Below are 15,123 nucleotides of genomic sequence, written 5' to 3' on the forward strand. Positions count from 1 at the left end.
GACATCTCCAAACACACAAACATCCGAATGGATAACTTCTAACAACTGAATTTAATTAGATTGGGAATGAATAATCCTTAGTAGTCCATATAATCCTTAGAAGTCCATATAGAATTGATTTAATTATTACTTAAGGGAGCATAATACTGGATACCTAGCAAGCGGCTATATGAATCTGTCTGGAGCGCACAGTGCAATTTTGAGTTGATACAATATTTCAATTCAGTAAAAAAAGATAGAATGGTAACAAATTGTAGCCCGTTTACTATGAAAAACATGCCTCCAAGTATAGCTGAATCAAATTAACACATGGTTTTATGATAAGAGATCTAAATGATGTAGCCAAAAATGTAGGTTTAATAGGAGTTACCGTTATTCTGAATAATGTTTATATAGTGTGGGTAGCATACCCAGCCAGTACAACTATTGGTCTAACATTTATGAGAAGGATCGATCTGTTTCTCTGGAAACATATACACAGATATTAACCTTATTTTGGCACTAATCAAATGTAAGAGAATTGAACAGCCACTGATTCAGTCAATTAGAAGCACACTGTGCACACAAGTGGATACAACATTCTTATTTCATAAGAAGAGATATTTATCTATATCTTACTACTAGAGATTAACACATAGGTGTAAATTTACTAAGATTCGTTTTGGTTCCAATTTGTCCCGCTTTTCAACTCGGATAGGATTGATCAAAAACTTTAAAAATCGGGAATTTACGAAGCTCCCGGTTTTGACAGGATCGTTTTGATTGATGGTGTATTTGGTCGATCCTGTCCGTTTTGAAGCCCTGATTTCCATGCCCGAATTTCTCTCCCGAACAAGCAGGCTGCATATATCAGTGAAATATGTGCAGACTGCTTGTTTATTTTTTTTCATATTTTAAGGGTTAATTTAAAAAAAAATTGATGTGGGGTCCCTCCCAAAAAGCTAACCAGCCTCGGTTTGGTCAGCCAATCCTGGTTCCAAAAATTATGGGGAACAAAATGAGTAGGGTTCCACCGTAATTTAAGAACCAGCACCTGACTGCAGGGCCAGTGCTGGTTTTAAATATAGGGGGGAAAAAATTGCATAGGGGTCCCCCTATATTTAAAACCAGCACCGGACCCAAACTGACCAGGGTGTAATGCCACAGCCCGGAGACCCTATTACCGGGTCTCCAGGGCCAAAGCATTCTCATCCCAAGCCGGTCAGGCCAAGCTGGGGATCTCAGGGGAGGTGGGGACCCCCAAAAAAGGGGGTCCCCACCTCCCAAACCTCAGGCTTGGTCTGAAGCCCGGGACTCTTCCCCGCACCCCTGGAGTGGTGGGTACAGGGGTAATAAAGTGTTAATTAGTATTAAACTATTGTACTTTACAGTGAGCTACAGGTGCTTGCCCTTTGGCACTTGTGGAACTACAAGAGTCAACAGGTGGCCATATAGGTGGCATAGGTGTATGTAATAAACTGTATTCTATACTGTGTGTTTACTGTCTTTATTTAACTATTTATTTTACAGTGAGGGTACAGGTGCCGGCCAGCTGCTGGCACTTGTAGTTCCACAAGTGCCAAAGGGCAGGCATGCTGGCACCTGTAGTTCCACTGTAAAATACAATAGTTTAATACTAATTAACACTTTATTTCCCCCTGTACCCACCGCTCCAGGGGTGTGGGGAAGAGCCCCGGGCTTCAGACCAAGCCTGGTGTTTGGGAGAGGGGGGACCCCCTTTTTTCCCCTGAGATCCCTGGCTTGGCCTGACCGGCTTGGGGTGAGAATGCTTTGGCCCTGAAGACCCGGTAAAAGAGTATCCAGGCTGTGGCATTACACCATGGTCGGTTTGGGTCCGGTGCTGGTTTTAAATATAGGGGGTCCCCTACGCAATTTTTTTCCTCCTATATGTAAAACAAGCACTGGCTCTGCAACCAGGTGCTGGTTCTTAAATTACGGTGAAACCCTACTCATTTTGTTCCCCCATAATTTTAGGAACCAGGACTGGCTGACCAGTCCGGGGCTGGTTAGCCTTTTGAGGGGGGACCCTACGTCATTTTTTTAATGTAAAAATGAACCCTAAAAACACAGGAATCACACTGATTTGAGTATGTTTTACTCCCCGATTTGGCTGTAAAGCGGCCGAATATTGCAAAATGAATAATGGTAAATTCCCGATTTATGCAGGAATGAATGAAAAGTACTTCCGATTTGAGCCGATGGTGAATTCATTTCTATTAACAAAAATGGCCGAATTTGCGGCATTAAACCACCTGATTTCAACCCCAAAAGGTGAACAAATCATCCGACTTTAATGATAGTAAATTCCCGATTTGCAAAATAGTGATATTATCACCCAAGATAGCAATCTCGGATCAACACGAATCTTAGTAAATTTACCCCATACTCTGAAGTGTAGTGAATACAAATAAGTACACTGAGTTATTGACATCTCGTGACTGTGGCCTCATACCTCTTGGCAGGGCCGTAACTAGGTTAATGCAACCAGTGCCATGGCACAGGGCACCACAGAGCAGGGGGCGCTGTTTGGGCCTGTCACTTTTCCTGTTTATTCTAATTCTCCCTTGTTACTTCCTCTTCTTTTAGCTCCAGCATCACCTGGTCTCCCCTATATCTTCCCTGGCCCTTCCCCATGAGGCCAGGGCGCTTTTTCAGGTGCACTATATTATGTCCGTATTTAAAAAATGGGGGGGGGGTTGCCAATGCTCTCTCTGGCACAGGGCACCAAAAAGTCTAGTTACAGCTCTGCTTATTGGTAGGATGAACATATATAGAGCGGGTTTTATACTCAGCCATTTCATTCATTAGTTGTCCAGATATTGATATAGAGATTTCCAACTCTGTCCAGAGTTAAAACACGTATTAACCGGATACAACAATAATGGAGAAATAGGTGTCTGGCATCCTCCTAATTTGTTATTATTCTATGGAGGCATTTTGAGTACATAGTACAGACTCTCACACAACTAAAACCCTTAATAAAATATGATATTTCAGTTCAGTATCTAAATAAGGGTGGTGGTAAATACAAATAGAGTTGGAGTGATACTGAGTCAGATTACATCTCCTTCTAAACCAATATATAACTTAAGGTCATTTGGTTATTAAAATGATATCTGGACAGTAGATAAATACGGACTGTTGGCCCAGGGACTGGAGTGGGTAACTTATGTGGACTAGTTTATAAAAAGAATAGAAAAGCGATGATTGTTCACTGATGAGGTAAATATAACAATAAAATTAAAAGTAAATAACATTTGAGACAGTAAAGAATTAATTTATATTTTGTTTGGTTTGATGAACCTTAATATAAAGGGATTAACATATAGAAAAGTGAAAGTTACAGAGTAAACCATCTAACAATGAATAATGAAAACATTCTAAACAACATGATTTTACAGTCATCATTTTAATTCACTTATATTTAATGTCAATTTTAGACAACTGTTTTCACTTATTTTATGTGTTCACAATTCATATTTCGCCTTCATACTAACAAATATAATAAAAGTTAAGTTTTAACCTAAGGATAGCTGTAATCCTGTAAAAAATTGTGGAACTACAATAATTACATTATCTGTGCGTGCCCTCTATAAGAATACTAGCTTCTTTTTTTCTATGTTGTCCTACTTCAAGGACAAGATTGATAAAATGAAATGCCAGCAACTTGCTCAATTCCTTCCCTAAACCTCCTGCACCTTCTCTTAATTTCATCTAAAAAGTGAAGAGGAAGCACCTTCTTTCCCATTATCCTGCTACTCTACTGCTGCCACTCTTCTTCCTATATACTCTCAAATCAATTGATCCCTGTCTCCTGTGCTCTTCTCACCCTTAACTAAAATCTGTACTATCATTCTCCATACATCTTTCAAGCCTGCAATTATAATTCCTACTCTAAAAAAATAAAGTCTCTTTAAAATTACCATCCCATCTCTCAGCTTCATTGCTCCTCCAGGCTTCTTAAGATACTTGCCTCACACACTTTATTGTCTCACACAACCAGCTTACCAACGCAGTACCAGGGATCAGACAAAATCAGAGTCACGAACAAAGCCAAGGTCAGGAATAGGTAACGAGATATGCACATGAACGCTGGAGTAAGGTAATGGAGCCTATACTCTGGCACCTGTCTGTTGCCAGAGACTCTTATAGGGAGGAATTCAATTCGCGCCCAAACGTGACTTCATGTTTGGCACGCATATCCATTTAAATTTTCCTGCAGTTCTGCGCGCACGCTCCTAGGAGAACTGCAGCCGCCTGCACTTAGCAGCCGCACAGCAGGGGGACCAGACCCATTGGCAGTGGGTACCAGGGACTCCCCGTCCGCTGCCTGCCACCGACCGGGATTCAGGTTCTGCAGGACCTGGTAAGTAATAGCCAGTATCCGGCGCACTGTGACACAGGCCCATGATCTTTGTTCATCAAAAATACAAGTCAGTTATATTGGTGCGTGCAGCACATTTCATTAGGGCGTGTGCCAAGTGAAAAGTACAGACGGCTATTGTTCACCAAGGCATGTGTCTATCACTATTTTTAATGTCATCAATCCCACTCTGCCATCATTATGTCCCTCAATCTCTCCCCATATCATCATATCTCCACTGATTCCCCAACTCAGTCATCTCACTTAACTATGATCATATTGTCACAAGCCGCTCATGCGAACGCCGGGGGCCGTTCGCTGAACTCCTCCCATCAACTGTCCATCATCCTTGCTTTGTTCTGGATTGGTTTCTACGACTATTTCCTTCTGGTGTGAATGCTGCACCGATGCTGGTGATAGCATTTCAAGTGTTTCCGATTTGGTGTTGTCTCCTGTTATCCAGTCGAGTACCCAAGTCTCCTGCCAGCCTCTGTTACCTTCCGTTTGTGTCATCTAGGCGGCACGGATAGCATATTTACTATTTGTCATTTGTGTCATCTAGGCGGCACGGTCTGCATATCCATGCTCTGCCGTTTGTGTCATCCAGGCAGCACAGACTGCACTCAGCTTCCAGAGTGAGCAGGTCTGTGTCCAGCTGCTTGTGTCAACCTGGCGGCAGAGGCCGCACTCCAGCATCCTGCTGCTTGTGTCAATCCAGCGGCACAGACCGCACTCCAGCATCCTAAGTACGCAATCCAGCGTACCATCGCTTGTCAACCGGTCGGCACAGGCCGCAATCCAGGGTCCAAGGTATTCAATCTAGGGGTGTGCACCGGCCACTTTCGTGTTTTGTGTTATGGTTTTGGATCTGGATCTTTCTTTGTGTTTTGGATCTGGATTGGTTTTGCCAAAACCACCCTTCCATGTTATGGGTTCTGGGTTTTGTGTTTTGGATCTGTATTTTTTTTTTAAAAAGCATAAAAACAGCTAAAATCACAGAATTTGTGGGTTTTTCTGCTCCTATGCTATTATTAACCTCAATAACCTTAATTTCCACTCATTTTCAGTCTATTCTGAACACCTCACCCCTCACAATAGTGTTTTTATATCCAAAAGGTTGCACTGAGGTAGCTGGATGACTATGCTAAGAGATACGAGTGGGCGGCACAAACACGTGGTCCATCTAGGAGTGACACTGCAGTGGCAGACAGGATGGCAGTTTGAAAAACTAGGCCCCAAACAGTACATAATTCAAAGAAAAAAAAGAGGTGCAAGATGGAATTGTCCTTGGGCCCTCCCACCCACCCTTATGTTGTATAAACAGGACATGCACACTTTAACAAACCAATCATTTCAGCGCCAGGGTCTGCCACACGACTGTGGCTGAAATGATTGGTTCGTTTGGGCCCCCACAAAACAAGCTGGCAATTAATCTGTCCCTGCACAAACTGGCTCTACGGAGGCAAGATGTCGTCCTCATCCTCCTCATCCATCGATTCCTCACCCTCTTCAGTGTTGTGTACATCCTCATCCTCACAGAGTATTAATTCGTCCCCGCTGGAATCCACAACCACAGGTCCCTCTGTACGTCCTGGAGGCTGGTCTCCCTGGAAGAGTTGATAATTCATTTTATGAACATCATCTTCTCCACATTTTGTGGAATCAACCTCCTACGCCTTTCGCTGACAAGGTTCCCGGCTGCACTAAACACTCTTTCGGAGTACACACTGGAGGGGGGGGCAACTCAGGTAAAATAGAGCCAGTTTGTACAGGGACCTCCAAATTTCTTCTTTTTCCTGCCAGTACAGGTACGGACTGTCTGACATGCCTACTTGGATGCTGTCACCGATGTAATCCTTTAACAGACAGACGCACGCTTGTCGCTGCTGCTTTAAGGATGCAGGTGTGGCTACAGCCCACACATTTCACAAAGACAGAAAAAAAAAGAAGCATTTTTTTATTGTTTGTGGAGCGCACTTTGAGGGTTACACCACTCTTTAACAGACAGATGCACTCTTGTCACTGCTGCTTTGAGGACAGTATCATATGCAGTGACAGTAGACTTGTCAGAAATTGTTGGCACGTCCTTCAGTCCGGACCAGATGTCCAAACCGGCCCTTGACTTATGACACAGGCGCATGCTTGGCGCTGCTACTGTGTGGATGCACGTGCGGCTACATCGCACACAAGTCACAAACGTTTAAAAAAAATAGTTTTTTATTTTTTGGAGCACTTTGAGGGTTACACCACCCTTTAACAGACAGACGCATGCTTGTCGCTGCTGCTTTGAGGATGCAAGTGCGGCTACAGCCCACACAATTCACAAAGACAGAAAAAAAAGAAGAATTTTTTTATTGTTTGTGGAGCGCACTTTGAGGGTTACACCACCCTTTAACAGACAGACGCACGCTTGTCGCTGCTGCTTTAAGGATGCAGGTGTGGCTACAGCCCACACATTTCACAAAGACAGAAAAAAAAGAAGAATTTTTTTATTGTTTGTGGAGCGCACTTTGAGGGTTACACCACCCTTTAACAGACAGACGCACGCTTGTCGCTGCTGCTTTGAGGATGCAGGTGGAATCTAGACGGGATTTGGAACCGGGGACACACTACCTCCATCAATTGTCTAAATCCCATTGCACTAATGGCGGATACCGGACGCACGTCTAACACCAACATAGCAGTCAAGGCCTCAGTTATACGTTTTGCTTCAGGATGACTGCTGTCGTACTTCATCCTCATCGCTAGGGACTGTTGGAGGGTCAATTGTTTAGTAAAAGTAGTGGTGTTCCTACTTCCTCTCTGGGATGATGAACAACTCCCAGCAGCAGCAACAGCACTAGGAGGAAGTGGTTCTTGATCTTTCCCTATTTTATTTTTATTGGAGAAAGTTTGGTCCTCCATTTATGTTATATTGATATATACGTGCGGCTAAGTCGCACACAAACACAGAAAATATTTTTTTATTTTTGGTGGAGAGTAGTGCACTTTGTGGGTTATATACCCTTTAAGAAATGAGCCAGCCGGCTCTTTACTTATGGGACACAGGCGCACACTTGGCGCTGCTCCTTTGTTGATGCACGTGCAGCCACAGTGCACACAAGTCACAAACACAGAAAATATTTTTTTATTTGGTTTGGAGTGTACTTTGGGGGTTACAGCACCCTTTAACGGTCAAGCCAGCCGGCCCTTTACTTATGACACAGGCACACGCTTGGCACTACTTTGTTGATGCACGTGCGGCTACTGCGCACACAATTCACAAACACAGAAAATATTTTTTCATTTGGTTTGGAGTGTACTTTGGGGGTTACAGCACCCTTTAACGGTCAAGCCAGCCGGCCCTTTACTTATGACACAGGCGCACGCTTGGCACTACTTTGTTGATGCACGTGCGGCTACTGCGCACACAATTCACAAACAGAAAATATTTTTTTATTTGGTTTGGAGTGTACTTTGGGGGTTACAGCACCCTTTAACGGTCAAGCCAGCCGGCCCTTTACTTATGACACAGGCGCACGCTTGGCACTACTTTGTTGATGCACGTGCGGCTACTGCGCACACAATTCACAAACACAGAAAATATTTTTTTATTTGGTTTGGAGTGTACTTTGGGGGTTACAGCACCCTTTAACGGTCAAGCCAGCCGGCCCTTTACTTATGACACAGGCGCACGCTTGGCACTACTTTGTTGATGCACGTGCGGCTACTGCGCACACAATTCACAAACACAGAAAATATTTTTTTATTTGGTTTGGAGTGTACTTTGGGGGTTACAGCACCCTTTAACGGTCAAGCCAGCTGGCCCTTTACTTATGACACAGGCGCACGCTTGGCACTACTTTGTTGATGCACGTGCGGCTACTGCGCACACAATTCACAAACACAGAAAAAATTTGTTTTTTTTTAGCACTTGGGGGGAGCACCCCTGATGGATAGAGCACCCCCTGGACAACACTACAGCACCCCTTTAGGACTGTGACACTGCACAGGACTTTGGAGTGGACACAGCCCCTATGGACAACTGACTGCACAACACAGTCCAGCCAGCCCCTATGGACTTTGAAGTAGTGGACACAGCCCCTATGGACAACAGCAGCACAGCACAACACAGCCAGCCCCTATGGACTTTGAAGTAGTGGACACAGCCCCTATGGACTTTGAAGTAGTGGACATAGCCCCTATGGACAACAGCAGCACAGCGCAGCACAGCACAGCACAACACTACTCTGCACTACACTACACAGCCCAGCCAGCCCTAACTCCCACCCTACCTCTTCACTGTCCACAGCCGAGTGAGAAAATGGCGTCGACGCGGGTACCTTAAATAGGATCCAAAACCCGCGAGACCCGGAAGGCAGGATGATGACGTTTTGCCTCGATTTCAGATCAGAGTCAGGCGGGAAAAGTCGAGCCTGACTCGGATCGGCCTCGGATCGGGGGGGCTCGGGGGGTTCGGATTTCAGAAATCCGAACCCGCTCACCCCTAATTCAATCCTGCGTACCACCACCAGTGTCAACCCGGCGGCACAAGTCCTTCTTCAGACCACCACAGCTGGCCAAGGCTGCTATATGGCTAAAGGCTGTATTTTGTTCTACGGCCCACAGGCCACAGCCTGCCAAGGCTGCTACATGGCCAAAGGCCGCATCTTGTTCTATGGCCCACAGGCCACAGCCTGTCAAGGCTGCTACATGGCCAAAGGCCGCATTTTGTTCTACGGCCCACAGGCCACAGCCTGCCAAGGCTGCTACACGGCCCAAAGGCCGCATCTTGTTCTACGGCCCACAGGCCACGGCCTGCCAAGGCTGCTACATGGCCCAAAGGCCGCATTAAGATCTACGGCCCACAGGCCACTGCCTGGCAAGGCTGCTACACGGCCCAAAGGCCGCACCTTGTCCTATGGCCCACAGGCCACAACAAGCCAAGGCTTACCAGCCCTCAAAGCTGCTGCACGGCCCAAAGGCCACATCTTACCACACTACTCTCGGGCCCTGACTAGTCCAAGACTTACCAGCCCTCCAGGCTGGTCCACGGCCGAAGCTAGCCAAGTGTTCCAGCCCTCAAGACTGTTGCTGGACAGTTCCTACAAAAGAGAATACCTGTACCCTATGCCACACACTATTGGGGGAAGTGCACCACTGCGCTGCTACGTGTTACAAGTCATTGACTGACTTAATCATTGACATGGTCATTTCATAAATAGGTCTGCAGCACCAGTAATTTTGGTGCATGGAGACAACATCCTACATTAGGGTATGACTGGGAATAGTCTGGGCTCTATGTGGACATGCCTATGGTCATCTATTGAGAGGAGGATACCTTAATATTATTCTCTTCCCACATCTTCTCTAAAATATCCAAACATATCAAATCATTTAAACCTGGTGTAATAGGGGAATTTTGTCTATACTGTATGTTTTCAATTATTAAGTTTGTTCATAGCAAAATAATTCTTTGCAAATAAATTCCTCATGCAATAGTTATGTTTTGCAAAAAAAGAAATTCTATAAAGAGTTATAGTAAACACTCCTCTAAGACTATAGTTACACTTGTCCGGGTGATTGCAAGTAGAACAGACATGCAGAGGACACAAGTAGCAGCAGCACTCCAGAAACTTCAAAACACATTGCTACGGCTCAAAGTACAAGTTCCAAAGTTTCAGATTTGAGTCTTTCATCGGGGAACAATTAGATATAAAGAAGTGCTCACCTTAAATACACCATGGTGACTTCTAGCATGCTCCTGGTGGCTGCACCAGGCAGCGCCATCTACTTCTAATAAAAGTGGTAGTGTGTCATCATTTCAGGCTCTCCTGACCGAGACTAGTTTGGTTATTATAGAAATAAAATGTGAACATTATGTATGTAAACATAAACAAAACAACTGGGATTGCCTAAGTAGAGGTTCCACTGTATGTCAAAATGAGCATGATAGGTGAAAAGCTAAAAGAGGGTAACAGCTGCAATAATGCAAAGGTTAATGGAAGTATCTGCGACACTCAAATGATAATGAATGCAGAAAGATCAGTATCAATATACCCAATGCGGTGTATGGATGGAATGCTAATAAACAAGATACAAGGACTATAGAAGATATGGGTGGAAGAAACCAAAAAGGTGGTATAGGCTCATGGGCACAAAATAACAACAGGCATGGCCATCAATAAACAGGAATATGCTATGATCGAACATGGCAGGACAGGGCACATATAAACTAGACAACCATGCTGATTAGCTGATAACAAAAATAGCTCACCTTGGCATGACTGATAAAAAAGTATATATTTGCGAAAGGGCCTAATATAATATGAAAAAGAGCACAGGGACAAAGAAAAAACTATGCAAAACAAACACAAATCAAGAACACATGATCTTCAGGTAAAAAGCAATGTAAGGAAGAGGAAAGGAATATAGGCAATGAGTAAATATATACACAAGAACAATTAAAGGATATTTGAACATTTACTCCACAAGGATCGATGGTATTCAATAACAAAATCAAAATGCGCTTCAAGTTTGAAAAAATGTTGTTTATCACATTCACCACCACTGATTGATGCAGGTACCTTATCAATAATATGATATTTTAGCAAGACTAGACTGTGCTTAGCATCCAGAAAATGTCTGGCCACCTGTTGTTCACAGGTCTTCCCGTTCAAAGCTACCCTTATTGAGGAATGTTGAGTGCCATCCTCTTGCAGAATTGTCTGATTGTTTTGCCCCTAGAGCATAGACCACACGGGCATCTGATAAGGCACATCACGTGGGTGCTGGTGCACGTAAGGGGAAATCTAATGTGATATTTCCTGCAAGAATGCGGATGAAAAAGAGAACCTGCTACTCTCCAAATACTGTCAGGTAATACATCCTATGCATTTATAACTACCCTCCGGACAGGTTTGTGCAAAGGGGTCAATAGGGCACTAACACTAATTGCAGATATTTTTGCACCTTCAATAACATGACATGACTCTGGTGTTCTATAGGTTAGGAAGCTCATAATCTTGCTGTATCATAGGCCAAAATTGTTGAAGTGCTGTAGAAGCAATTTTGCTAGAACTGTCAATTTGGTGTACTCAATGCTTCTGTCTTGTTCCTGTTCTGAAGTAGATTTAACAAATTTAACTGTAAAGTGGACTTGAACCACCTTGTTAGAAAAATAAAACTATGAGGATATTTTAAGACTGATACGTTGAAGCTCTATCCCACAGTATCAGGGTCTTAAGAAGAAATCTATGTTTGACCTTAATATAACAGCTCCATAATGGGGTTTATCAAGGCCGTGGACCGTACAGTCTGTGAACAGAGTAGGTATCACTACAATTCTCCGACTTAAGTAGTGATAAATGGACAGCCTTTAAAGCGCTAATTAAATGTCACATCATTTTCCTCCCCTCCCCTAATGGGGGGGGGGGGTGTGCAGGACATTATTATTATTATTATTATTATTATTATTATTATTATTAATAACAATTAATTATATAGAGCCACAACGGGTCCGCAGCACCTTACAAAGTACCTAAACAGAAACAGTGATACCAAAATAAGGAAAAAAGTGACTTACAGTGCAAAACATAGCAGTACATGGACAAGGTTTATAAACATTGCTGCATCAGCAGTCATAATACCCAAATAAGCAGCGAGGTGGCTGAACCAAGGTTTGGTGCCATTATAGGCAGTGGGGAGGAGATGATGGTATAAGTGACGGAAGGAAAAAGCACATGAGGGAAGAGGATCCTGCTCTTGAGAACTTCCAAACTAAAAGGGAGGGACAGACAGACAGGGGCGACACAGAGGGAAGAGACAGTGAGCCAGGAGCGTGGAGAAGTGGATTATGGAGAAGCATGAGCAAAATCAGGCGAGGGATGAAGAGGGAGGAAGTAATCAGTTCAGAGGAGAGGCGGCATTAAATTGTGGAGTGAATTGGGCGGGCGGAAGTGTAAAAGTGTTTCACATCAGGGTCTGGGTCCCCGTTACCAGGCATGTTAGTGTTACCTTACTGCCATCTGTGTCCCCGTTTGCCACCTGTGGCATCCCTGAGACCACTTATCTGTAAATGTGCAGTTCCTGCTGTTCTGCATCATGGCTGCAGGGCCGGCAACAGAATCTTGGGGCCCGGTACACTTGGATCTCTGGGGCCCCCAACCCTCCCCCCTTCCATTGCCGCCTCCATGACCGGTCCTACAAAAAAACAAGCCTGGTTCGCACACGCACACTGAATTATTACAAATAGAGCAATGCGCTCACACACATGCATACAAATATATATATAAATATATATATACACACACATATATATGTGTGGCTCACGGGTAGGGTGTTTCCCATGAGGCCACACCCCCTGCCATGAGGCCACACCCCTTTTTGAGACACGCATCAAAGGCTTGATACATCTCCCGCAGAGTCTGTTTTAGAGGAAATTGAGAAAAAATGTCAAGCTTTGCGAACTGATACAACAGCCCCAGAACACCAATATCTGCAGAAAATGTAAATTAAATTTTTTTTACACTGATTTTTTAAAATTTTATTTTTATCATTATTTTAAAATATTTATTAAGCACTACATGTGTATCTGGTTCACACAGCCTACATTACGGTGACTGAGAGTATAGAACTACAGAATACATGCAATTTCATCAACAATCAAGGTAAACACACATATATGTTAAAAGTGACAATAACATTGTCACTTACCTTAATGCTGAAGCTGTGTCCCTCCCTATACTCTTCAGCTGTACCACTGACCGACGACGAGGACAAGTATGTATTTTGTGTGTGTGTGTATGTGTGTGTGTGCGGGGGAAGGGGGGGGGTTGGGGTGCCACGAGAGGGTGGGGGGCCGTGAGGGGGGCGGCAGGGTGATGTAAGGGGGGGTTGGGGGGGAAGCTGGGGAGGAAGCCTATAGAAGAGGATCAGAAAGGCAGCAGGAGCTGGGTGCAGGGGGCAGGGCCGTTTCTAGGGGCAGGCGCCGCCCAGCAGAAACAGCCTGTTGACTGCCGGGCGCCCGCTGAGATTCAGTTACCAGCGGGCGCCCGGCAGAGCAGAGCAGCCGGAGAGATGGAGCCTCCGGCTTCTGGCTCCCGGCTCCCCCAGTGTGCACTATGGGAGGACGTCATGACGTCTTTCCCATAGTGCAAAGGAGCAGCCGAGCGGAGCCGACGCTGGAGCGGGGCTGAAGGTAAGTATTAGTGGGTTTTTTTTATGTGCAGGCAGCCTGGACAATGCTCTGGGGGCACTTCTGCTAGGGGAGACACCACTACTGGGGGCACCAGGACACTACTACTGGGGACATTACTCAGGGGGCATTCTACTGGGGGCATTGCTTAGGATGTGCCACTACTGGGGGCATTACTCAGGGCCCAGGGGCACTACTACTGGGGGCACTACTACTTGGGGCTTTACTACTTTGGGCACTACTACAAAGGGAGCATTACTATTGGGGGCACTAATACAGGGGGCATTAATAATTCCCGCAATACAACTGGGGACACTACTACTGGGGCACTACAGCATGGACCATTACTATTGGGGGCATTACTGATGGGGGCATGACTTCAGGGGGCACTACTAATGGTGGCATGGCATAGGGGGCACCACACCTGGGGGCACTACTACTGGGTGCACTGCATAAAGGGCACCACTACTGTGGGCTCTGCATAAGTTGCACTACCACTGTGGGCACTGCATAAAGGGCATAAATACAGGGGATACTGCATATGGGGACAACTACAGGGGGCACTGCATAATGGGCACTTTTGCCTGAGAGCAAGTGGGGGGGGAGCCTAAGACCTGTCGGGATGGAATGGCAAGGGAGGGGGCTGGAATGAAGTGTGTATTATGTAGGGGTGAGCGGGTTCGGATTTCTGAAATCCGAACCCCCCCGAGCCCCCCCGATCCGAGGCCGATCCGAGTCAGGCTCGACTTTTCCCGCCTGACTCGGGTCTGAAATCGAGGCAAAACGTCATCATCCCGCCTTCCGGGCCTCGCGGGTTTTGGATCCTATATAAGGTACCCGCGTCAGCGCCATTTTCTCACTCGGCTGTGGACAGTGAAGAGGGAGGGTGGGAGTTAGGGCTGGCTGGGCTGTGTAGTGTAGTGTAGTGTAGTGTAGTGCAGAGTAGTGTTGTGCTGTGCTGTGCTGCGCTGTGCTGCTGTTGTCCATAGGGGCTGTGTCCACTACTTCAAAGTCTATAGGGGATGGCTGTGTTGTGCTGTGCTGCTGTTGTTAATAGGGGCTGTGTCCACTACTTCAAAGTCCATAGGGGCTGGCTGGACTGTGTTGTGCACTCAGTTCTCCATAGGGGCTGTGTCCACTCCAAAGTCCTGTGCAATGTCCCAGTCCTAAAGGGGTGCTGTAGTGTTGTCCAGGGGGTACTCTGTCCATCAGGGGTGCTCCCCCCAAGTGCTAAAAAAATTATATTTTTTCTGTGTTTGTGAATTGTGTGCGCAGTAGCCGCACGTGCATCAACAAAGTAGTGCCAAGCGTGCGCCTGTGTCATAAGTAAAGGGCCGGCTGGCTTGACCGTTAAATGGTGCTGTAACCCCCAAAGTACACTCCAGTCCAAACCAAAAAAAAAAATATTTTCTGTGTTTGTGAATTGTGTGCGCAGTAGCCACACGTGCATCAACAAAGTAGTGCCAAGCGTGCGCCTGTGTCATAAGTAAAGGGCCGACTGGCTTGACCGTTAAAGGGTGCTGTAACCCCCAAAGTACACTCCAAACCAAATAACAAAATATTTTTTCTGTGTTTGTGAATTGTG

Source organism: Taudactylus pleione, unplaced genomic scaffold (genome assembly GCF_031769625.1).
Source record: "Taudactylus pleione unplaced genomic scaffold, aTauple2 ptg000179l, whole genome shotgun sequence".
Lineage (NCBI taxonomy): Eukaryota > Metazoa > Chordata > Amphibia > Anura > Myobatrachidae > Taudactylus > Taudactylus pleione.